The 24,886-nt window shown below is 36.1% G+C and overlaps 1 pseudogene; it reads right to left on the minus strand.

The window, feature by feature from the left end:
- The window catches only part of LOC134664687 (uncharacterized), a 49,339-nt pseudogene extending 26,092 nt beyond the window's left edge, over positions 1 to 23,247 (minus strand).
- Positions 23,248 to 24,886: the final 1,639 nt, after the last annotated feature.

The raw sequence follows: 24,886 nt of genomic DNA on the forward strand, positions 1-24,886 counted from the left end.
CGGCTCATTTCTCAGATCGGCAGGTAGGTTCTCGTAGTAAGTCGGGCCGATGACTCGTGGGTTCTTTCTTGAAAGTGCCATGCGGCGGGGAACTGTTCTCAGACGTCCTGCAGCTCGAAGCAGCTTGTCCGGAAAGTTAATACGTGCAAATTGGGATATATTCTGCCCGACATATATCAGTACATCGAACAGGTATTGTGAGTAGTGCGTCATTATATTGAAATTATAATTAAATTTCGTTTGCTATCTCGTGAATGACGTCGAAGGCAACTTTGTATGGATTTTTTGTTTTGTAAGCAACGCCAGATCACAGTCCTTATTATTTTAGCTGCTGGTGCCGTATGCTGCTGTCTGCATTAAAACGGCTGCAATTCCAAGAAGGGTGCTTACTTATAAATTGGTTATGAGGCATTCCTAGGGCATCAGGCAAGGGTGCTATAATATTGTGTATTGTTGTCGTTGCTAGTGAAACTTGCGACAAACGTTGCAACTGACTGCAACTGCACCTATTATGCACCATCTCTTTGTTGTTGTAAACTTCGTTTCTGAACAGTCAGGGACTGTTTTTGTAAGAGAGTCAATGCAACTACCGTGAAACTTTTCACTCAAGGCAAAACGTCTGTCGTCGAAATATGATGTAGCGAGTATAAAATCGGAATCTTTTGGTATTTTTAAAAAGTTTGTTCACGATCCACGATTGAAACACCATTTAAACTTTGTCTAGCTTTAAAAACAGACTCCACTGCCGTGATTTAAGTTTGTAATCATTGAAGTGTTTATCGTTAAAATTATAATTGTTTCTGTTGTTCCTAAACCAAATAATAATAAAACAAATTGCTTATATTTTCAAATAGATTTGTCTCCTTAAAAAACAGTTCACAAAAGGCTCAAACGAGCGAGACAGCGTGTCATACTCCCACAAAACGTCGATGAAAACCGCGGGCGAATAAAGTTTTCCTTTTTCGGAAATATGGAAACTGGTGCCAATATTTGCTTCTGTATTGTGTTTTTGTTTGAGATTTTTTATTTATTTAATCTCTATTTTACACAATAAAGCCTTAGTAGTGTTATTCATAAACAAGCTACCTACAAGCCTCAATAAGGTATTACATGTTTGTCTTTATCTATCATTTTGACTTATGTATTTGTAAAAAAGGGATAAAACATATATTAATTAATAAAGACTTGCAAAGTTTTATGTGTAACCCCTTCAAGCCTTTTAGTACCCATTGCATCAAAAAGAAACGTTTATTTGATACATGTATTATTATAGAAAAATAACAGTAGAAAAAGCAAACCTTTGTTAAATTCTGTTTAATGAATATAACGGCATTATAGGTATAAAGCGTAAATTTTAGTAGCCAGCTCGAAAATCTTACGCGAAATTTCCAAGCAAATTTCTGCAACTAAACTTTGTTAGTATGTGTGTTCATAATTGGCACATTTCGTAGTTATAATTTGAGCAGACTCTCATCAGAAACATATTACTTAACCTCAGTAAAGTTTGCAAATAACTTGAAACTCCTAACAAAACCTCCACTATTATACAACTGATATTGAAAACGCAGGGTTAATACGACGATAGTTTAATTATGTAAATTCATGCATATACTTATTCACGTAACATTAGTTTTTAATATGTGAAAGTATGTAAAACTAACGCCCAATTTGTACCATGCCAGCATTCTAATATTCTCTCTTCGCATCTATTATCAAAATGTTGTATTTCAATGATACCTGCGAATAAATCAAGAGTTTATAATTACTTTCAGAAAAAGACCAGTGCACCAGACTGTAGGTAAGTGCACTTTCATCTGCGATTTAAAAACCCCTATTGACTTTAACGGAGGGGAAACAAGCAAAGGCATTTATCATAAGAAATCAGCACCGCCTTAAGTCTTCAACCTTTAAATCATTTAATTGCTCCCTTCTTAGCGCCAAGTTAACTTGAATTTCATTCACAGATCTTTATAATATGATCGCGTGTGACGGGTTATTATTAATTATGGCGCCATCGCTGCCGTAAATGCATTCGGAACGACAAATGTATAAAGCTTTTAAGCAAATGAAACTCATATATTATGGAATAACGCACTCGTAACTCGGTGATATAAGCCGCTACGAAAATTGCCTGGCACAATGTAGCAGTGATACGTATCGCTCTCATAACAGTCATAACTTGTTTTATGCGTTTTTGTAATAGTTTGGTGAAATTATTTGATGACGCGGCACTAACATTCCTATAGCAGGCGCTGAGTGGCCAGTCTTATATTACATATAGTGCGACATAAAATTATTTTATGTATCTACTATTATAGTAGACATTAAATAAAATGGTACTAAAAAAAATCCATGCTTAATTGTTGCCATTTTACGTCAAATGTGACAGTTACGTAGGAAGTGGCGCCCTCAATAATTTTCTGCAATTTCTTGTCGGACTTAAGTTACCTCCTATACCTATGTATAACGTCCTTTACAATCTCAAAGTTCACAATTACGTGACCCAGATTGACCGTAAAGATGTTATTTAATTTTCGTACAAAAGTATCACGAAATCTAATTAAGTACTGGACACAGTGGACGAGTAAAAAATTCAACGAGTATTCTAGATGATTTGGTTTCACTGTAATAAAATGCGTGTGTACGTAGGCTCTAAATCCGTTGCACGCGTAACCGAATAAGTTCATAAGTAATTTAGACACAAGAAGTAATTTGGGAGTTATTAACACGTGTCGAATATACAAAGAGACGGCATTCAAACTCAAACAAACCAGGAAACAATACATTTGGCTACATGATAAAGGGAAAGTTTTGTACCTACCTATTTATTTTGACAAGTTAGTTAGTCTTTCAAGTGTAAGTATACACGTGTGTAGAAATATGCGGGTTGCAAGAACATTCTCAAATTTCCAGAAATTTTCATGAGAAAATTCTCATGCAAATTTCTACGTAGAAAGTTCCCGTTCAGATTAGGGATTGTTACCCAATGTTCTTAACTGTAGACAACTGTTTTATTTAACATTTACGTCACTCATTGGTGTCTAGTTCAAGTACTTATCATAGAAATCGAAACTAACTGTAAGAGGGTTGGGAAATAAACGTGCAGAAAATAATACCGACAACATTTCATGGGAACTTTGCTATTTTTACACACATTAAATACACGTGTGTCTGCTTATCTTTTTCTATCACACGCTTTCCAGTACGGATATGATGGTCGTATTTGTCTACGTGACAGCGTGATAAAACGGTGTCCGTCTCTTTCTATCCCGCAGAGTTAAAAAGTGACAGTTGTTTTATCACGTGGATAAATGTGGATAAAGCGATCCATAATAGGCTTGTAGGATTAGTTATTTATTCATAATTGAAATGTCATCTCGCCCAACAGTTACCCATAGTTACTAAGTATTCTGTATGTCGTGTTCCCGATGGTGAGTAGGGATGCAATTTCATCAACCGGTTAGGTTGCAACTTAGCAACTCAGCGTATATTTGTATATATATCTATACTGGATTTGCAACACGCTTGCAATCTGTAGGTTTACATCCTATGCTGATTGCCTTTTAGAAGCCGGTGCCATATGATTGTTTGCCTGTTTGCCGGTGCCATGGTATTGTCCAGAATATTTTATTTATGTCTTCATCATAAATCTTCCAAAATATTCATTCTGGATAAACCTAGTTTTATTTTCAGCACAGCAGGCGTCTCCATTAAATTCTGTCAGCATAATATCACGACTTGGATTGAAGTAATACGTAACCAAACCAAATAGGCCATTACATTTGTCGTGCTACGACAACAAACATCGCAGTCGCATCAATCAAGCTGTCTTTATGTCGACAGGGGATCGATCCAAAGAATAACTGTGCAATTTTTTTTATTATAACGATTGCGAACTTCCTTGGGGGTTACCATTAATGTCATCTTTCATTACCCGAACAATGTCTAGTTGCGTCACGAATACCAGATATCAAAACGAAAGGAACGTTTATTTTGCATTGACTTATTATATCTAAGGACTGGCCTTACGGGTGCTAAAAATGGTACTAGTTCAACGGTGTCACTTACAAATTCGAGCCAATCGTGCAGCTTAACGCAACTATTTGCGACCAATCGCGCGTGTGATGCAAGCTCATCAACCAATCGCGTGCGTGATGCGAACTCGTTAACCAATCGCGTTGTAACGGTGTCACACCGTTGTACTGGCCCTATTCATTCCCCATTCTTATAGCCCAACATTTGAGATAGAAGTAGCCATTTTTTTAACGTCATCAATTAAGTAATGAATTAATGTTAAACAAGGGCTCCGAGTCCAATACGTAAAACTTTAATATTAATTAATATAGAAAATACATTGTACGATATCGACGGTGCTCATTAACGAGTTTAAACCGTGATTAACATATCAACTATAAATTCATGCGTATATTGTCAATATTGTATCCAAGAGTAACGGAGTACTTAGTTGATATTGCATATACGAGGACATACATGAAAGTACATGGACTTTGTAATCGGATTACTTTAATCATTTCCAGACACGCAATTAAAATATTGAGTAAATTTTGCAGAGTGGATATACTGAAAAACAAGGCTTTTCCAAATTGTATTGATGGGTACAAATATAACTTCTGCCCGAATATCGTGCTTTCAAAGGGGAATGCATTAAGGACATTTTAATTTCACACGTTCGCTGTGGCAATTAGTTTAACTCGTAATACAGGCCAATTCGAACGTGCACCTAGCATCAAACTGATTTTGAATCATGTTGAAATCATATCAGTTAACTGTCACGTTAAAAAAAGTAATATTAAATTTAATTCACGTCATGACATATCAATGACGTAAAATTAACACGATAGCGTATAAAACCTAAGTGGGAAGTCACAGGACAACAAGTGACAAAAACGACGGCCGTAACCATTATTTATATTCCGGTTACTGCCTACGTGATACGATTTTTATCCCAGGACAACATGAGAACTTTTTGTTACATACATTTTTTACCCGTAACACAAATTGATATTTTCCTCGCTTAAGCACGGGTTCTTGATATTACAATTGACAATACGCAGTGCTCACTTTAGCTCCAACACTCATTGTTAATATTACAATCAATAGATACATAGTCCTCAATTTATCTTCATCAATAAATATCAAAATGAATTCTCAATTCACACAAATTCAATCAGCATTCTCATAATTTCCGCAAACATGGTAATTATTTAATTTGATTTACGCAAACTAGCAAACTCTGGTTAACAGTTGTAATTTTATGTTATTACTTTGAAACTCGGCAGAGATGTTGGTTTGTTCGATAAGAAAGTTTAGTTCGTTAAGTAGGCACATTAGGGGGGGAACAGGAAAACATTAGGGGTGTCGACGACAGTGGCCCGCCGCCAGACACTAAAATATGCTATCCAATTGGACGCACTGACTTCATTTTCACTCCTTTTAGTGATGGGTTGTTTCCTAGGGAATGTTCCCCACTCAACAGATCATGGGGAAACTTCGATTTTGTATGCGTGAATGTGACATTTTAAAATACTTTGTTTTAATGAACTTAGGATTTTTTTTAAATTAGGGACTATAGAGTTGTGTAATACTGTTGTTTATTTAGTTATTTAGGACGATGCCCCAGACAATTTTAGATTTTTAATGTTTGCTTGTGATTAATGTGGATATATTGTAAATTAACTATGAATTAATCATAATAATTAATATGAAAACTTTAAGATCCTACTAAACTTTGTCACTACAAATGCCATGAAAAGTTACGAGTAGCTGTAAGTCTGTAATAATGTTATCGTATGTAATGTTCACTTGTTCTTCTAATAACGGCCTGGGAACAAAGGAACAATACAATAGGAACATTCCCGCTGTAGCCTCACTAGACGCACTGACTTCATCCTCCCCTCCCCTAACTGCACCAACGAAATCTCGAGGCAATGGTGTAATTTGCACAGAATAATATTGAATCTTGAACAGCTATTTGCACTTGTTTCATTTAACGCGCTAGGAACTTTTTTATCCTTTTCTTTTGCATTTTGATTTTTGTCCATTACATCCGCAAATTTGCTTAGCAAATGAACAAGGAGAACGATTTTGGCAAAGAGGCCGAACTGAGAGAAGGAAAAGAAAATCATGCTTTTTCAATAGACATACACATTTTTAATTTTCGCACCCATCCCCAGCGCCTCTACCCACATAAGTAATATGACTAACTTTTGTTTTGTTTGTGTTCGGTGTGTCTTTAGGTGGTGCTGGGAGTGTAGTTCAAAAAAAGATATATTATCCTCCGTATCTTAGTAAGTTTTGATTTAATTTAATATATCTATCATCACAATACACACACATTCATCTCTGTAATATTAAATTGATATATTATGTTACCAGACATGAACTATCGAAAAAATATTTATTTACGGGAACACAATAACACAAATGAGAAATAATGCTTGCTGTATCATTACCATCCAACAGAGCGCAAACAAGCTAACACCCAATCCCCCGACAGCACCGCAACACTAATTTTGTTAAACACTAACACGCAAATTGCCGGCATGTTTATCAGCGCGAACTCAAATCGCGTACATTCGTAACTCGCTTTATATCTAATTGCGTTATATTTATCGCGTTGTAGACATATTAGTTACTCGTAGACTACCATACTAGTTAGATTCCATTATTATGGAGCGATTACGAATACGTTCAACGAAGGAGCGGACTGCGGAGTATTAGGGTCGGCAACGTGTATTGTAACACCTCTGGAGTTACAGGCGTCCCAACTACGGAGACTACTTGATCCCATAAGTGTTCCGTGAACAAAGTTTTGTACGGAACACTAAAAATATTGTATCTTTATTTTGCTACGTTAGGTACTTGTAAATACATAGGTAGGTAGAGACGTAGGTAGGTACTCCGGCGCATCTCAATTGCACCTTCACTACATTGCTATTTTATCTTTCAGTATATAGGTATATTTTTATTTCTTCTTCTTAAATTTAGGAGGTATTCTCTTGTCAGTGGAGTATTTTCCACCGATATATTTTTTATATATTTTTATTTATACTTCAAAAATTAAACATACACACATACAGTTTCTATAAATATTCAATTTTTTTCGAATCGTTTCGAGTCGTAAATTGGACGGAAATGAAGTGAGCATGCAATGGTAGTGAGTGTTATACTAATTTAATATGTTATTATGAATATTATCCTCTTTGATAATACTTATAATTATGATAGAACTTCACTTATGGTAAGTTCGTTTAATCATTAATTATGATCAATCTACTCGTAGTAGGAAAGTGATCTGTGTAGTAACTACATAGGAGCAGTTTTACTTCGCTGTTTGTATTGAATTAAGGTACGCGCCCAGCCTAACTGCTGAATTTGGGGCGAGAATTAGCCGCGTCCGACGACAGACGGTGAATAACAATCCCAATTAGAGAGTAGTTACTGAGGATAGTGCGCAAGTTCGCGTTGTGCTGATTGTGCTTCGTTACAAAAACTCGATTAGGTAGTTCGTGTTGATTCAGGTGGGACCGCAGGCCTCCTTAACAACACAAACATGCATGCTCGGCCAAATTACCATCTCAGTTCAAGCAGAGACTAGTAAATATTCGAGACAAACAATCCTCCATTACTACATCACGTTCCTCGCGTGCCTTTACTATTTTTTTCTATTTTATTGTGTGACAAATAATATTTATAACCGTGTTCGAGATGATTCGAAAGTATTATCGTGTAGTAACCAGGGTAACATAGTATGAGGGTAACCACCAAATTAGCGTGACCCATTAATGCTGATTGCTCTAACGATCAAGGTCGTATCGAAACAAGATAAAATCCATATCAAATTGTTAATAAAGAATCGACTTCCAGGTTCCCGAATAGTTAAAGAACGTGTACAGTTTCCTGAAATAATGAGCTCCTTATTTCGATATGTTGTACATGTACAAGTAACATGAAGTAACATAAAATAAGTATACTTCGTTCGGAAGGAGAAACATAACGAACAGCGAACACTCGTTATGTTTAAAGTGTATTACGCAACCATAGGTAGAGTGATTGAAACTAAATTGTATTTAGTTTGATATATATATTTTTTTAATATGATTGCGCGATACATAAAAGTATAACTGGTGAACTTATGGACTACATAGACACATGTAGAATTTATTATCTGCCTCAAAATTCCTCTAATATCGTAATTGGCTGCAAGGCTACCTATACATTCATGCTTCAAAGTTAATAATGCTTAGCGTTATAGCGTTAATAGTGTTATAGCGGCAAGGTAAAGCACAGTGAAAAACTAAACTAGTGCAATTTTAACACTGCAAAGCGTACTCATACATTGTGAAAATATTATTAAACGTCACAACAAACATAAAACAAAGAGCTTTTCATTTTCAAAAAGTGCTTTAAAGCAGATTTAGTTCCGTGTTACTTAATTTTATTGTGACTGCAGCTCGGGGCCAGTTTTAAGATTGTATTTGTTCGCTGCATATAATTTAGCGTAAATATTTGTGAAAACCTCTTAGCGCGCTGTATTCAACTTTAATATCAGCAACTTCATTTTTCCTGCTGAATTTTTGTATCTCTTTGGGAAGACAAGTATTTTTAAGACTGTTGGTAGTACTCGTAGAATAAAATGATAAAACGAAATGTCGAATCTAAATAATATTATGCCTTGATATCTCCGATTATTAATTTACTACACCATTATGCTATGTATTGGCACGGCCGTCAAAACATTTGAATTTTCTGGTAGGCCGCACTTGCTGGCTTATTTGCTTTAAGCTAACCGTAATGTTGTAAACTTTGAAGAGAATCGAAACGTTTATGATTTTTAATCGTATCGTATACTATTCCTCGTGTGGTTTTAGTATTCTTGTATATACACAGTAAGTTAATATACTCGTAATTTGTTGTTACCCGCCGCTTAAACATTTTTTTAGTATGATCTGCCAAACTGTCTTGACGCCGATTTTAATGTAAAGCATCCTTGGTACAATGCCTCAAGGGCCTTTTTTAGATTTAAGCTAGTTATTAATTTCTTTTAGTAACACCACTGTATATATCTAGTTTTATTAGAATTGAAATAACATTATCTCAAAGTGACTGAACACCCAGCTGCCTTACTAAAAATGGCCTAATTTTAAGAATCGCAGTACCCCTCCACCGTTAAATGTTCGTGACAAGCACTTACGTCCACGTCGCGCCAGGGGGCTACTTCTGCTGTCCGCTTCACGAACACGCTGTACTTTCAAGCATGTGCTCCGAAATTCGTTTATTTCGAGAAAGGTATGACTAAATGCCTATTTACATTTTAATAACAATTCCGTGAGACACAGACATATTAAATACCTGTATTAAAACGGGTTCAATGTATTTAAAGTCGAAGGTTGCTCGACATGTTTCACCACATAACGAGTAGGCTTCAACGGGAGCGGTCTTCATTGTTTTTCATATAGAGACAAAATCCTTATTTGTTAAGTCATTATATTCAATTCAATTCAATTTATTTATTTAAAGACAACAATGGCCCAAAATGGTTACTAGTTAACAATTATGATTAAAGAATATAGAATATACTTGATACTTTTGACGAGTAGTCTGATCCACCACTTTTGATACTGACTGTACCTACTTAAGTAGCAATAGTATACATTCCATAGTTGTCAAGCGGACCCCAAGATCTCACGAGCCGTGGCGAAATGCCGGGATAACGCGAGGAAGAAGGAGGAGTATACATCCCATAGAGAATTTCACGCCCAGATTGATCTACAGTTCTAATTTCGGCTAAGGGTTTCGGTGTACAAGTTGCGCTGTACCGTTTAGGCTAGTCTAATAAGATTCCTCAGAAGCAGCCAGCCGGCCTGCGGCTGGATGCGGCACAAGGATCACTTACTTATTAGACGGAGCACGTAAAACTCGCGATTACTACATATATGCTGCCCGTAAGTTACTACATAAAGGATAAAAGAGATTGTAAAATGAAGGGCGACGCGCACCGTGAATTCAAATCTACCGCAAAAGGATGGAAATTCAGCAAAACATCAAGTAAATAAATAAATATACATCTTACACAAATCAACCTAGCCCCAAACTAAGAAAATCCTGTACTATGGCTGCTAAGCAACGTGAAGTGGTAATGACGTACGCTCATCGCTAATTGTAGTAATTGTACAAAGCCATCTCAATGTTGTACAATTGCGGCTTAACACAGCTGCAGCAGCGGAAACACAAGAACAGCCTTTCTACGTGTGATGCCTCTGCATCACAAGCTACTTCTCTAAGGAGGGTCTCATTTGAATTCTCAAAACCCCCACTCTTATGATCTCTCCAAACGTCACCTCTCTCCGCCGCCTCTACATGTGATTTGCAATATATTGCGGCATTTACTACTTAAACAACAACTTTCTAACATCGCATGCCATTTGTTGCAACGTCTTCTCTATAAGCCTTAATGCAGAATCTTTGGGACATAGTCTGTGTTAGGGCTTCAGACCGGTGTCAGCGGTCGTCTCAAAACGGGAAGTAATTAAACTTGCTACTCGACTATTATCTGTGGACCTCCTGGAGTCAAAACTTCGTCGTGTCTGGGAATGCGAAAGTTTCGCGTTGAAATTAATCCTTACCTACTTTATTCGCGATCTTTGTAAAAACAGTTGAGAGCCATTTTTGAGATGAAATTCCTTCCTTATTTAAATACTTTATCTTTGAGTTTGGAATATGAATAAGTTTGTTACTGTTATACGATAAGAGCATTTCACAGAGGAGGTTGATAAAGAGTTATTATGAGTGACTACGAAATTGTTAAAGGCTTTATTTAACTTAACAAAATTGAATGTAGTTGCAGAAATAGTTTGCCCCTCTCCCCTTCGGAAGTCAGTCCTCTCTATTAATGACTGTACCTGTCTACAAGCTGTTTTATATTTGTTGATTTAGATGCTATTCGTGGTATGTACTTCAAAGGTAATTTTCCCGTTCTTCCTTTGCCATTTCGTCAACACTGTACGAGACAATGAATAATACAGGCCCGTCCTATGACCCCGGAAAAGTCTCCCAATTAGAAGGCAAATTTTATGACTGCCTACTCTCCTGTATGCCATTCAAAGGAAAGGGACCGGAACGCAGCTTAAATCATTCAGAGTCATTTCTCCTCTGTATATTAAGTTGCAAGGTTTGTTAGAGCGGGTGGTCGTAAAGATTTAAGTAGATTGAAGGTGTAACATGAGGCATTTACGAATTTAAATGTATTTAGTTTTTTCCGTTTAAATTCTCCCAATATTATCTTTATTGACCCTATTTTAAATCTCTTCTTATTCTTCTTCACAAACAAGAACTTGCTACTCGACTTTGTCTGTCTGTTTGTCTGATTTCGTTTCTTTTTATTGTGTGCACTTTGCCCAGCAGTGGTACACACGTAATAGGCTAAACTTGCTCTTTCAAACACCTCAATTTCGTACCTATCCAAAGTAATGGCTCATATACTCATTGAATGCAAGCTGGATCCTTCACATAACTCGTAACACAAGCTATTATAAGCACGCTAGCCGCCGGCAAACTTACCGATATAACAAGTTAGAGCAGACTAAAGGTACCGTTCGGATTCAGAGTACACCAGAAATATTGCAGCGCGACATCACTGCCGATTGCATTGCTGCCACAAATGGCAAAATTCCGGGCAGCAACATCGATTTTGTTGTTTGTGGCAATAACGTCAATTTTAATATAAAGTTCTCGAAAAAAAAAATACTTTTTGACGTTTCCTGCAGAAATGCACTCGGCAGCAATATCGCAGCGGGACATTAATAAAATAATAAATAAAAAATGTTTATTTATCAGCTCACAAAGGATTTGTAACAATTTCACAGTATGATAACAAAATTTAAATTCGAGATAACGTTGTGATCCTTTGTGAGAGACTGGAGTCTGAACTAGGTATAAACCTGTATTACAGTTCACCAGGCTCTCAAATAAATATTTTTTGGAGATTAATATTAAATTGACGTTACTGTCACAAATGACAAAATCGATTTTGCTGCCCGGAATTTTTACATTTTGTAACAGCATTGCAGTCGGCAGCTACGTCGCACTGCATTTACTGCAAGCTAAACGCGGTAAATTAAAGTTACGAAATACATTATCATTGGGGCCTAGACGTATATTATCAAGAGCAATTGAAACATTAATAAATTACTTAACTATATTGTCATTATTATTATTATTTTGACGACCGGTCTGGCCTAGTGGGTAGTGACCCTGCCTGCGAAGCCAATGGTCCTGGGTTCGAATCCCAGTAAGGGCATTTATTTGTATGATGATACAGATATTTGTTCCTGAGTCATGGGTGTTTTCTATGTATTTGTATATTATATATATCGTTGTCTGAGTACCCACAACACAAGCCTTCTTGAGTTTACCGTGGGGCTTAGTCAATTTGTGTAAAAATGTCCTATAATATTTATTTATATATTTTATTTTATTTATTTATTATCAATAGTTTTATACGATTATGTTTAGTTACATAATTATTAGACTTTTACTTTATGCTTTTATTTTAAAAAATATATTCAAACGTGACTGTTTACTTTGTATCTACTTTTTCTGAAAATTCTGTTTTAATAAAATATTGTAGCAAGTCCACCATTATCGATACGATGCTCTGGTCGTTCCTACCGTCATTATAAAATAATAGCATAAAACTACGTTATATAAAGCATCCACTCGCTACTCTTTGAACTCTCGACGTTGTAGTCCTTTGAGCACGGCGCCGTAACAAAGGGCGAACATAAATTAAGCATTGTCAACGTCAGTTAATGGGCAACTTTGGTGTCGCGGCGTATAGGCAAAGTGAAACACTGGAATCGCACGGGCATGATTTGTGATGTAACTTGGAAATTTGATACTTGGTACACAACCTTTGTTTTACTCAAAAATATCTAGCAGGATTTTAAGGTCTCATAGTACGGTCGGTGCCCCAACTTATAAGTACCAGCGTCGCCATACTTTGTTTAGAAAAGTGGATACTTAGGTATGTTAGGGAACCGACTGTACCATCACATAAATATATGTAATAATAAGTAATGTACGTATGCATAATTATGCATTCACCGTTGTTTTTTTCATTAGGTGAATTCACCTAATGAAAAAACTTACTTAGATTTTTTGTTATTCCAACAAAGCGTACAGTAAATAGTCTATTATTGGCCACTTTCCAATAACTAGACACCTTCTTGATATACAATCAAAAATTGTACAAAATATGAGTGTGTTTTGACAAAAATAAAAGACGAGCACAGAAACCACAAACAAAATAAATGAATAAGCTGAAAAGTAAGGTCGCCATTCACAACCGAAGCAATGCATAGTTTTTCCTTAGTCAACCCAAATCAAATAATACTCAGATCTATTGTGATTCCATATCGAAGGTGGCGTTATCTAAAATCAATCAGACGCTTTTTGCTGGTGACGAGAACCATAAAGCTGCGTAAAATGTCAACGCGGGCGCTGATGTTCGATATGAATGGTCCGCTCAGACTGAGACGCAGATTAAATAGATTCTAAATTACACAAGTTATTATCATAATAATTATGCAATTACAATGTACCAGTATGTAGGCATACAAGAAATTTTGTGCTTAATGGGACAAAAATATCGTTAAATCTTAAAATTACACACTTAAATAAAACTACATTTTAGATCAGATTTTTGACCATCTTAGTACTTCTACTATAACTACAAGAAACAGTATTAATAAGTAGGTACTCATGCATATAAAAATTTAACCTAATAATGTATTGTCATCTCTTTAAATAACAGGTTAGCCAGCAAAATAGGTACTTGGCGGGGGCACTACCGTGTGGTGCGGGAAGTTGGAGGAGCAATTAAACAAGTGGATGCTGATTAAGGACTAAAGTTTTATTCAATAAACACGTAATTTATAGCTACAAAACAGCAAGGTTGCATTATTACTTACTTATGAACTAACTCCTTACATCTCCCACGGAAAAGAGAAAAAAAAAATTACATAAGTTTTTTTTTTTTTTTACATTGGTGTAAAATAAAACTTAGTTCTATTTTTATGAACTAACAATGGCTTACCATTAATTTCTATCTCTACATTAGGTGAAAGATCTTTCAATACTTTATATGGGCCCAAGTATATACTATCTAACTTACTGCCTACTTCATTTTTTATTAAAATTAAATCATTGGGCTTATACATAATAGGTTTCTTATTACAATCGTATTTTTCTTTTCTTTTCATTTTTGATTTTATCAAGTTATCTCTAGCCTCTTTTTGAGATACCTGGAGTCTATATTTTAACTCTTTAGGGTAGCTTTCGTGATTGTACAAAGGTTCTACAATATTACCCATTAAATTGCTAGGAAGTGAGCATTTCCTACCGTATACAAGTTCAAATGGCGTGTATTTAGTTTCAGTGTGAACTGAAGTGTTAAAAGAAAAACTCCAGAAAGGCAGCCATGTACTCCATGTTTGTGGATTCTTTTCTGATTGTATACGTAAAAAAGCAGCCAAGTGCTTGTGTGTATTTTCCAACGCACCTATGCTTTGATGGTGGTAGGCTGTAGAGTTGAATTGGTCTATATTTAGAAGTTTACTTACCTCTTTGAAAGTAGCTGACAGGAACTCTGTACCCTTGTCGGTCGCTATCCGTTTCGGAATGCCATATCTAAGTAAGAAATTGTTGACAAATACTCGAGCGACTTCCTCACTCTTCTTTGAAACCAATGGATACGCTTCGACATATTTAGTTAATTCGCACTGTACGGTCAGTATATAAGTATAATTATTCTCATCGAGTTCGACTGGGCCTATTAAATCTAAGAAAACTTTTTCGAACGCGTACGTGGCGGTTGTGGTAATAACCATGGGTTCTTTTATTGGAATTGAGTACTTATGTTTTTGGCATTTATCACAACTCCTTACAAATGTCCGTATATCTTCCTCCATGTTGGGCCAAAAATAATATTTTTTAACGTTATTGTACATCCGTCTCATACCCGCGTGGCCACTGGTGGGTAAAAGATGGAAATCATTCAATATTACCTTTCTTTGATCTTTGTCGTCTACTCTTATTAAATCTTTTAAAATACATAGTCTTAAGTTCGAACTGCAGTCTGACTTTTTAAATTCATGCAATAATTTCTCTATAAATATGTAGTTATTTTTATTTTTCTTTATATACTTATTTATTTATAAGGCAGATACAAACGTTAAAAATAAAAATAAACTTTTTCTTTATATATATCACGTTAACGTTTATTTTCCTACAAAAATTATCTAACTCTTTCACAAATTCGCCTGGCGATAATTGCGATGAAGAATCTAGATATTTAATAAACAATATTTTCTTTAATGAATCATAGAGAAATATTTTATTTTCCACGCACACTTGTATATGATTCCGTTTCTTAATTAATTCTTGTCGTGTCAAAAATTGTAATTCTACCGACTTCTGAGGTTTACTATGTGTTTCCACGATTTTCGGTTGATCAGGCCGATCATCTGTAGAATCAATAGTCTGCCTAGAAGTAGCAGAAGCCTTCCTAAACTGTGATCTTGTCATTACATTAATACTTTCATTCATTTCCTTTAATTCATCGCTATTTATACAAATACGTGACAATGCATCGGCCGGTGCGTTATCCGATCCCTTCACATACTCCACTTTGAAATCATACTCCTCTAGCGCTAGCCTGAACTTGAGTAATCGACTTGAGGGATCGCGCATGCTAAATAAATAAACTAATGGTTTATGATCCGTTCTGATTATGAACTTACGCCCATATAAATAAGGTCTAAAATGTTTTATGCTCCATACTATGCCAAGTAGTTCTTTATCTACGGTCGGGTAGTGCTTTTCGGCTTTATTTAATGTTCTACTGGCAAATGCTACTGGCCTATTATCAAAATTACTTAAGGTAGCTCCAAGTGCGTATGCTGACGCATCAGTTTGCACAATAAATGTGTTATTTTCTGATAAATCTGGGTATTGCAATACAGGTGTCGATGTCATAGCTTCTTTAAGTTTTTCAAAAGATTTTTGACAGTTATTATCCCAATTAAATGTTACATTTTTACGTGATAAGTGGTTTAATGGCAAAGCAATTTTTGCGAAATTTCGAATAAATTTTCGATAATAATTAGCGAATGAACGAATCTTTTTACTTGGTCTGAACTAGTCGGTGTTGGATAGTTTTTAATTGCACTTATTTTTTCTGGATCGGGTAACACACCGTTAGATGACACTACGTGTCCTAAATACAATATTTCTTTTTTTAAGAACTCACACTTACTTGGATTTAACTTAAGGTTGACTTTCCGTAATCTTTTAAAAACATCCATTAAATTAGAATTGTGGTTATCTAGATTCTTTCCGAAAACGATTAAATCGTCCAAATAAATTAGACACTTGTCATATGTTAAACCAGACATTGCTAAATTCATCATTCTAGAAAAAGAATTTGGAGATGACTTGAGACCTTGGGGCATGCGAGTCATGCGCCACTGGCCTGAGGCAAAGGCTGTATAATTTCGACTGTTTTGGTCTAAATTGCATTGATAATATCCGTTTGCCAAGTCTAAATGTGTAAAATATACGCAACCTGATAAAGAATCAATAATTTCGGTAATATTGGGAAGTGGAAATTTATCATCTTGAATGCAGTTATTTAATTTTCGGTAGTCTACAACAATACGCCATTTTTTCTCACCACTTTTATCTAATTTTTTGGGAACTATTAGAAGTGGGCTAGACCACTCACTTGAACATTTCTCTATTATGCCTTTGTTTTAGCATACTTTCTAACTCAGTGTTTATTAAGTCTTTCTGAGCGTGTGGTAACCTATACGGTTTCGTATAAATAGGACTAGTGTTCTCTTTTAATGTTATTGAGTGATTGTAAATATTTGTCGTTGTTAACTTGTCACCGGGTAAATAAAAAATATCGGAATATTTGGCACATAAGTTTTCTACAGAAATCTGTTCTTCTTTGTTAAGGTTTTCTAATTTTAAATGAGTAAATAAATCCTTTACACGATCTACACTTTTTGAGTCGCATTTATCAAAACAACAAATATCATAATCACTCGCTTTATGTATTACTAGCTTTAAATCACTCAGTTTAATCTCTTTTTCGGTCGTATTTAATATTTTTATAGGTAATTTTCCATTGGAAGGTCTAACTATTGAACTAGCCAAAAATATACCGTCTTGCAATTCTGATGAAAACACTACGCAATCTTCTTCTAAGTTTGTAGTCACGAAATGTAATGATTCGGTTCTTGGTGGAAGAGTTAAATGAGTTCTATCATTTTCAAAAGGTATACAAACTGTCTCATTCTTACTTGATTCTAAGGTCAATTCCATATTTCGTAAATCTATCAAAGCGCGGTATTTTAAAAGAAAATCTTTACCTATTATTCCGTCCCACGTGGTTGAAAAGAAGTCGTCAAAAACCCTCCGGCCGTTTTGGCAACCAAGTTTCGCAACCAGTTGTCGAAAAAGAATTAACATTCTTGTTACGCAACTAGTTGCCTAAAAAGAAATTATATTCCTGTTTCACATCTAGTTGCCAAAGAAGAATAGGTCTCGGATACTTAACCTTTAGGTGCATGATTTAATATTTTTATTAAGAAAATATATATGTAATGGCTAAATACATTTTAAATACGAGAAAAATAATTTTAAAATCCTAGCTCGTTATTTTATAAATTTTATAATATTTATTTTGAAATCCCTTCGGCCGCGTACATAACCGACCAAATATAGCTCAATTTTATAAAATAAATTAGGCCAATGATTAAATTGTTCCGCGATACAAATGTCCAAAGTCATGTCAAAATGATAAATTTGGAGTAAGTACCAAGCCAACCTTCGTGTTAGATTCCAGGATTCCTGTTAAAAAAGGAAAAAGATAAAATGACGTTCACACTGTCATTGTGATTTAGCGTTTTAGCTAATTTTATTTACTTACTGCTTTGTTGCTAAAGAATATTATTAAATATTAGTACTGCGTAGGATTTTAAAACTAGCAAAATGTCAGGACACATTGAACCCGATGACAGAATGTTGCGGACTCCGGAAAACAATGATATTTGTATATTTCCAAGGTGCCTCAGAAACGACTTCGGGGAAGTTAGCAATATGACAAAAATAAACTTCCTCTGTTTTTTAAGCCACTGATTTCGAAAATATGTGTTGAACTTTTTAATTTTATTGTCTTTAGGGCTTCTTCCAATAACATATTTATACCCTTCATTAATGTCACTCTGTGGCAAGCGGGCTATCCCGATACATCTTGATACGTGTCTTTTTAATACTCTTGTAGTTATCTTCAGGGATTTCGCTTTTTTTCCACAAGCAGCGATTGAAATGATAGTAGCAGCCTTTAAAGATGATTTCAGGAAATGTTTGTTGAAAGGCATTTATAGCAGCTACCTCAAAATCGAGTGTAATTTTAGCTGGTTGGAAATCAGAAATCTGCTTCTTGATCAATTTCAGTAACAATTTATAAGTTACTGTTTTCTTGTTTGGTAGAAGGGCATAAAATATAGGGGTAATGATGTGAGTTTTATCATCATATCCGTGTATTGTGTATAATTGATGGAACCCCTTTGGACAACTCTTGAAAGTTCCATCAGCAAAAAAGTGACTTATATTCTTAATTTCCGTTTTCATATTATCATTACAGAAAACAATCAATCTTAAATCCTTATTTTCGTCAATATAATCACAAAGTAACATTTTTTCGTACTTCTTTGGCACTGTCACGTCAAGTGCACGTGCAAATCGTAATTTCTTAGCACCGACAACTCTGTTTCTCTCAGCAAATAACCCAGTTTTCACACTATTAAATGTTGGTACATTAGCTATTAATTCATATCCGTTATTTTTTAAGTCACGAACCATATCATTATATTGTTTGTGAATCGATTCAAAATTGCTGCTTGTTTTCTGTTTGAGATCATCCATTTTCTTTTTGATAATATTTTTACCGCTGTCACCCAAACAACACAGTATGTGTGCACTATGGTTCACAATTTCATTACGACTATTTAAAGTGATATTACCTTTGCATCCTTTTGTTGTGAAACATTTCCAGAACGAGTTCTTATTAACGTAAATCTTTTTCCGGTGATATTGGCGATCATTGTATAGCATTGACACTCCTCCTCTTTTCGTACTAATAAATACAATATCACGTGTGGGATATACATTTGAAGTAGACATTATGAGATTTATGAGTACCCGTCCGATATGTAATGGTGTGATCACTGGACACTTGATCAATCGTTGTCGCTATTATTAGCAATAAATACTAGATAACCTTATGTGCATCACTGCAGCATAAAAAATAGTACAAATTGTATATGGAGCAGATGTCAAAGATGTCAAATAAACATTTATATTTTTAAATAGCACTATTGAAGTTCTGTATATAGGTATTATTAAAACGTCTGTTTGATTTTAGGATATTCTAGGTGTCACGTGGTGTCATCATGCTAGTTGTGAAATAAGAAATAAAAGTCTTATTTGGTAACCAGTTGCGAAACTCCAGTAATATAAACGCTAGTTGTCGAACAGGAACAAGAATGTTAATTCTTTTTCGACAACTGGTTGCGGAACTTGGTTGCCAAAACGGCCGGAGGGGTCAAAAATATAAAACTTATGTTGAAATACATGGTCACGTTCCGTTAATTCAATGTAAGCATATCCGATTGCTTGTTTTGTTCCACCTATTCCGTTAATAATTAACTTGATAAAGATAAAGATAAGATAAAGATAATTTATTTGTCAAACATGAGTAAAGTAAAATAGAGATGTTACTGTACAAAGTTGTCCTTCATGCTTTGCCTCGCGGCGTACAAAATATAGTATACCTATCTATAATATATGTACAATAATAATTAATATCACAGTCTAACCTGTGGACATTCCTTAAAATTAAAATACAAATATAACAATAATTACTACTACTACATTGACTTAAAAACTAACATCATTAATAAAATCATTAACATTATAATAACATTTTTCCAATAATAATTTCGTTAAATGGCGCTTAAACAAATTAATATTACTGTTCCTTATTTCCATGGGTATCTTATTAAAGATTTTAGGTGCTATACCAAGTATACTTTTTCTCAGCAGGGCAGTATTAGCAATTTGATTATGAATTCTATTATTATCCCGTGCTCTTAGTGAGGCACACACTGAATTTTGCCTCTGAAATAGGTCAGGGTTATTCCTAACAAATAAAGCTACTTCATATATGTAAATAGAAGGAAATGTCAATATTTTATATTTTGTAAAGTATGGCCTACTACTGTCTAGTGGTTTCAGACCAAACATTGCTCTAATACATCTTTTTTGAGATTTTAAAACGTGTTCTCGGTCGGTACTATTACCCCAAAAGATTACCCCATATCTCAAAACTGACGCTACCAACGCATGATAAGCTGATAATACTATTTCTATATTTACTATATGTCTCAACTGGCTAAGTGCATATGCTGATTTTGCTAGTTTTGAGCAAGTGGCTTCAACGTGATTTTTCCAGTTTAGACATTTGTCAATATGCACGCCCAAGAAATTTACAGTTTCTGCTTCATCTAATTTACAACCTTCATATGAAATACTAATGTCTTGTATATTGGCTTTACGTTGACTAAAATGTATTACCTTTGTTTTAGTCAGGTTTACTTTAAGATTGTTACTTTTTAACCAGTCGATAATATTACTTACTGCTAAATTGATGTCGGCTTCATATGTCATTCTGTCTTTGCATTCTATTATTACTGTACTGTCATCGGCAAACAGAGTCATTGGCTTATCTACTATTCTCGGTAGATCGTTGATATATATAATAAATAACAAAGGGCCGAGCACAGACCCTTGTGGTACTCCATATTTAATAATACGGCTCTCCGAAAGGAATACAGTCTCTTTTCTTGTTTTTGGATCCAACCTAGTTATTTCTACATATTGATTTCTATTGGTCAAATAAGATTGTAACAATTGAAGAATATTGCCTCTTATTCCATAGTTATGTAATTTCCTCAGAAGGAGGCTATGGTCGACAAAGTCAAAGGCCTGGGTCATATCCATGAAAATACTACAGACTGGTGCTCTTTTGTCCATGTTTTCTGTCACAATGCTGAGTAGGTTGAATATTGCCATAGTAGTGGACCTGTCTTTACGAAATCCCTGTTGTTCTTTTGATAGTATACATTTATTTTCAAAATACGTGTACAGCTCTTTATGAATAAATTTTTCAAATATTTTTGCAAATATTGACAAGAGTGCAACAGGTCTGTAGGATTCCACATCTTCCTTATCATCTTTCTTAAACATTGGTTTAATAATGCCTGTCTTGAGATTATCAGGGAAAATACCTTCACTTATACAAAGATTAATAAGATAGCTTAAATGTGGTGAAATATAATCTGCAACATGTTTTATTACTCTGGTCGATATACCATCGTGCCCTACACTTTTTTTGTTTTTTAAGTTTTTTATTATTGTGTATATATCCATTGGAGTACTTGGTGGCATGAACATAGATGCTATTCTAGGACTTTGTCTTTATAAATCGGAATATCTAATTTCAAAGCGATCGCCAACTTCAAAGCACAGATCGAGGCACCGGTGTCACATAACCATAATTGTCTTTTGTTTTGCACATTGAAATAAACTAAACATGTATCATTACTTGCAAATATAGATTCATTATCCACGAAAAAACTGATTTGGGCTCACATTTTTATCAGTTTCAGTTTCGGCCGTAAAAATACGGTTGTTGCGATATCCATTGTTTCCATTAAAAGTGTTAGACTTACCTCGGTTTCCTTGGTAGTTTCTGCCTCGGTGATTGCTCTGGAACTGGTAGCCTCCTCTGCCAGCTCCTCGGCTCCTGTAGTTGTATGATGCTCCTGTTGCCGAATGTCCTGGGTTGTGTAGCGTCCTTGCGCCTGAAGAGTAGTGTGGTTGCCCCCTATAAGAGCCACGCCCTCGAACGTACCCTCTACTGAAATAAGTTGTTTTACGATGGTTAAAAGAAAATACATCACTTGACGTATTGCTTGAAGTCGTCTCTTCGTCCTTGGCACCCTGTATGGCGTCTTTTAAAGAGTCGTAATCACGAGCTGCAATAATTGTACTTACTCTACGATTGCGCAATCAGTCCGCGAATCTTTTAATCGCTTGTTTTTCATTAAGACCTTTTAATACTTCAAATGCATTTGAGTCACCGTCTGATTGCGCGATCGTGAGATCTACAAACATTTTCGACAATTTTTGACCAAAGTCATCAATCGAAGACTCTCCTTGTCTCAAGGTCTGCAATTTATTTTGAATAGCTGTGGCTGATTTTTTAGGCAACAATAGTTTTTTCATATCTGTCACTAAATTTTGGACAGAAGTGTATGACGAACTTAACTTTAATTTAGCTACTTGTGTAAGTCTATTTTTCAAGACAAAGTTTATGAACTGTTGTTTCGCGTCACTTTTTAAGGTAGAGTCGTAGTATTCTATAGAGTCTATTAATTGATTAATTGCAACTTCATCGTCAGTCATGGACGGTATTAATGAAAGAGCTATTTTCAAGTTAAACTAGCCCATTTTGAAATTTTTATTAGACGGTGGATTTGAACTTGTATAGGTTTTGTGACAAAAATCCTCTATTTGCTTATACAAACTCCTAATATGTTCATAAAAACTCTGAATATCCAATAAGCTTTGACCAGTCAGTTTTTTCTTATCGATATCTACCTGGACTTGTTCACAAATTTTTAGATAGTTAGAATATATTAAAAATGCCTCTTCTAACTTTGCATTAAGGACTTCAGGCGTCCTTCTATCATAACTAAGCTTAACTAAATATTCTTTAATGGTTTTTAAATCACCAAGTAACTCTTGCAATTTACTTATCATATCAAATTAACATATTTATCTTAACATTAAAAAAAAATCTTACGATCATGAAAATGAAGTATGCAGACAATCCTTGCTGAGTAATAAAGAAAACTTACGCGTAGGTACGCTCTAATTACCGTTCATGCCGATTTTTACACTAATTTCACTTCACATTACCGAATACGCGCACTTCACTTTCACTCTGGAATCGCCGTAATGTCCTGATGCTGGATACTGGGTCACTCGTTCATCTTGTTTGCTGAATAAGAAACACCTCGAGCAGGTCCACATTGATGGCAGTGAGTGTGTGTCTCGCGAAGATCTCGATTGAAAGAGCGGCGAAGGTTGTATTGCACGATCAAATCTCTTGACCATTTGTCGTGGCACTTCTTGTATATCTTATAGCAAGCGTAGAGTACTCCGATGGCCAATAGTGCACAAATCACTATCATAACAATGCTGATCGACGATAAATGATTTTTCATCTCGTGCAGATGAGCGTCGTTGGCAGATTTCCCCGCAGCGTTTTGGTTGATGAAAATATCTTCTTTTTCGACTCTTGAATTTCACATTGTTCGATTTTATTTAAAAAAACCCGAATGATGTATGAGTGTGTCGGCTATTGTCCGATTAATGCAATTTCGCAACCGCGGCGGCGCGCGAACCCGACACCTCACGTGGCAGGGTCGCCATGTGGTGCGGGAAGTTGGAGGAGCAATTAAACAAGTGGATGCTGATTAAGGACTAAAGTTTTATTCAATAAACACGTAATTTATAGCTACAAAACAGCAAGGTTGCATTATTACTTACTTATGAACTAACTCCTTACACCGTGCCCCCAGATCTATGAAATTATTTTTTGAGATTAACCTACAGTATTATGTATTCCTTGGCCGAGATAATTCGCATACAAGAAGTATTAATGTACTTAATGATTATTGAGTTATTACCGGGTTGATGATGAAAACTAATACTTGTACCAATATTTTAACTTTATTCATTTGTTACAAACATAATAACAACCAATTTACAATAAAATATTCAAGACGTCTTCACTCTAACTTGTCCGTACTCGAACTGGCCACTTGTCACTGTCATACCGGCCTTTTTATAACAATTCAAAATGGCGGGCACCAGTGACAAGTATGAGTCAATTGATACTCTTTTATAATCTAATCATAAATAAAAGTAAGAAGAAGAACGAACGAAGAACCCATGGCCGACATCACACTCGGCAACCTCGTGGGGGGCGCGCTCAACGTCACCTGCAAGGGGAGGGAATCCGCGGCATGGCTCGGCACGGTAATCGGAGGTGGAGAGATTGCCGGGCTGCGCCTGAAGGTCGTGAGTGCCAAAGATCTGCCGAAACCGGTCAAGATGGCCTGGAGAACGGTGGTCGATGGCACTCAGGACATGGCGAGAGCCCTCAGGGTGCTGCAGAGGAGGAACCCTAGGCTGCGCACGAGCGAGTGGAAGGTAGTCGACACCGTGGAGTCGGGGCCGAGCACCAGGCGAATCGTACTGATGGACCGGGTGTCGGCCGCCGTCATCAAGGAGGCCGACTACGTTCTGCACACGGGGCTCGACACCAGCCACTTCAAGCTTCTGGAGGAAGCGCGGGAGCAGGGGCCTGGGGGGGCTGAGGTCGAGCCGTGTAGGGAGGGGGGAGAGGGGGGGAGGTAGCCCAGAAGGCTACGGTCGCTGTGGCGACAGGGGGGCCCCGGAACGGGAGGCGCCACCAGCCGGTGACGCACCTGTGGAGGTGGCGGAGGACCAGTTGGAGGAGGCGGGGGGCATGGTGCAGCTAGGAGAGGACCGTGCTGGACCGCGCATGTCTCGAGCATCGTCACCGATCTCATCGATGGCGGGCTCAGAGGATCTGCGTGGTCTGGCGGAACTCTACCTGGAGGGTACCATGTCACCTATGTCC

The sequence above is a fragment of the Cydia fagiglandana genome, chromosome 5 (genome assembly GCF_963556715.1).
Source record: "Cydia fagiglandana chromosome 5, ilCydFagi1.1, whole genome shotgun sequence".
Taxonomy (NCBI): domain Eukaryota; kingdom Metazoa; phylum Arthropoda; class Insecta; order Lepidoptera; family Tortricidae; genus Cydia; species Cydia fagiglandana.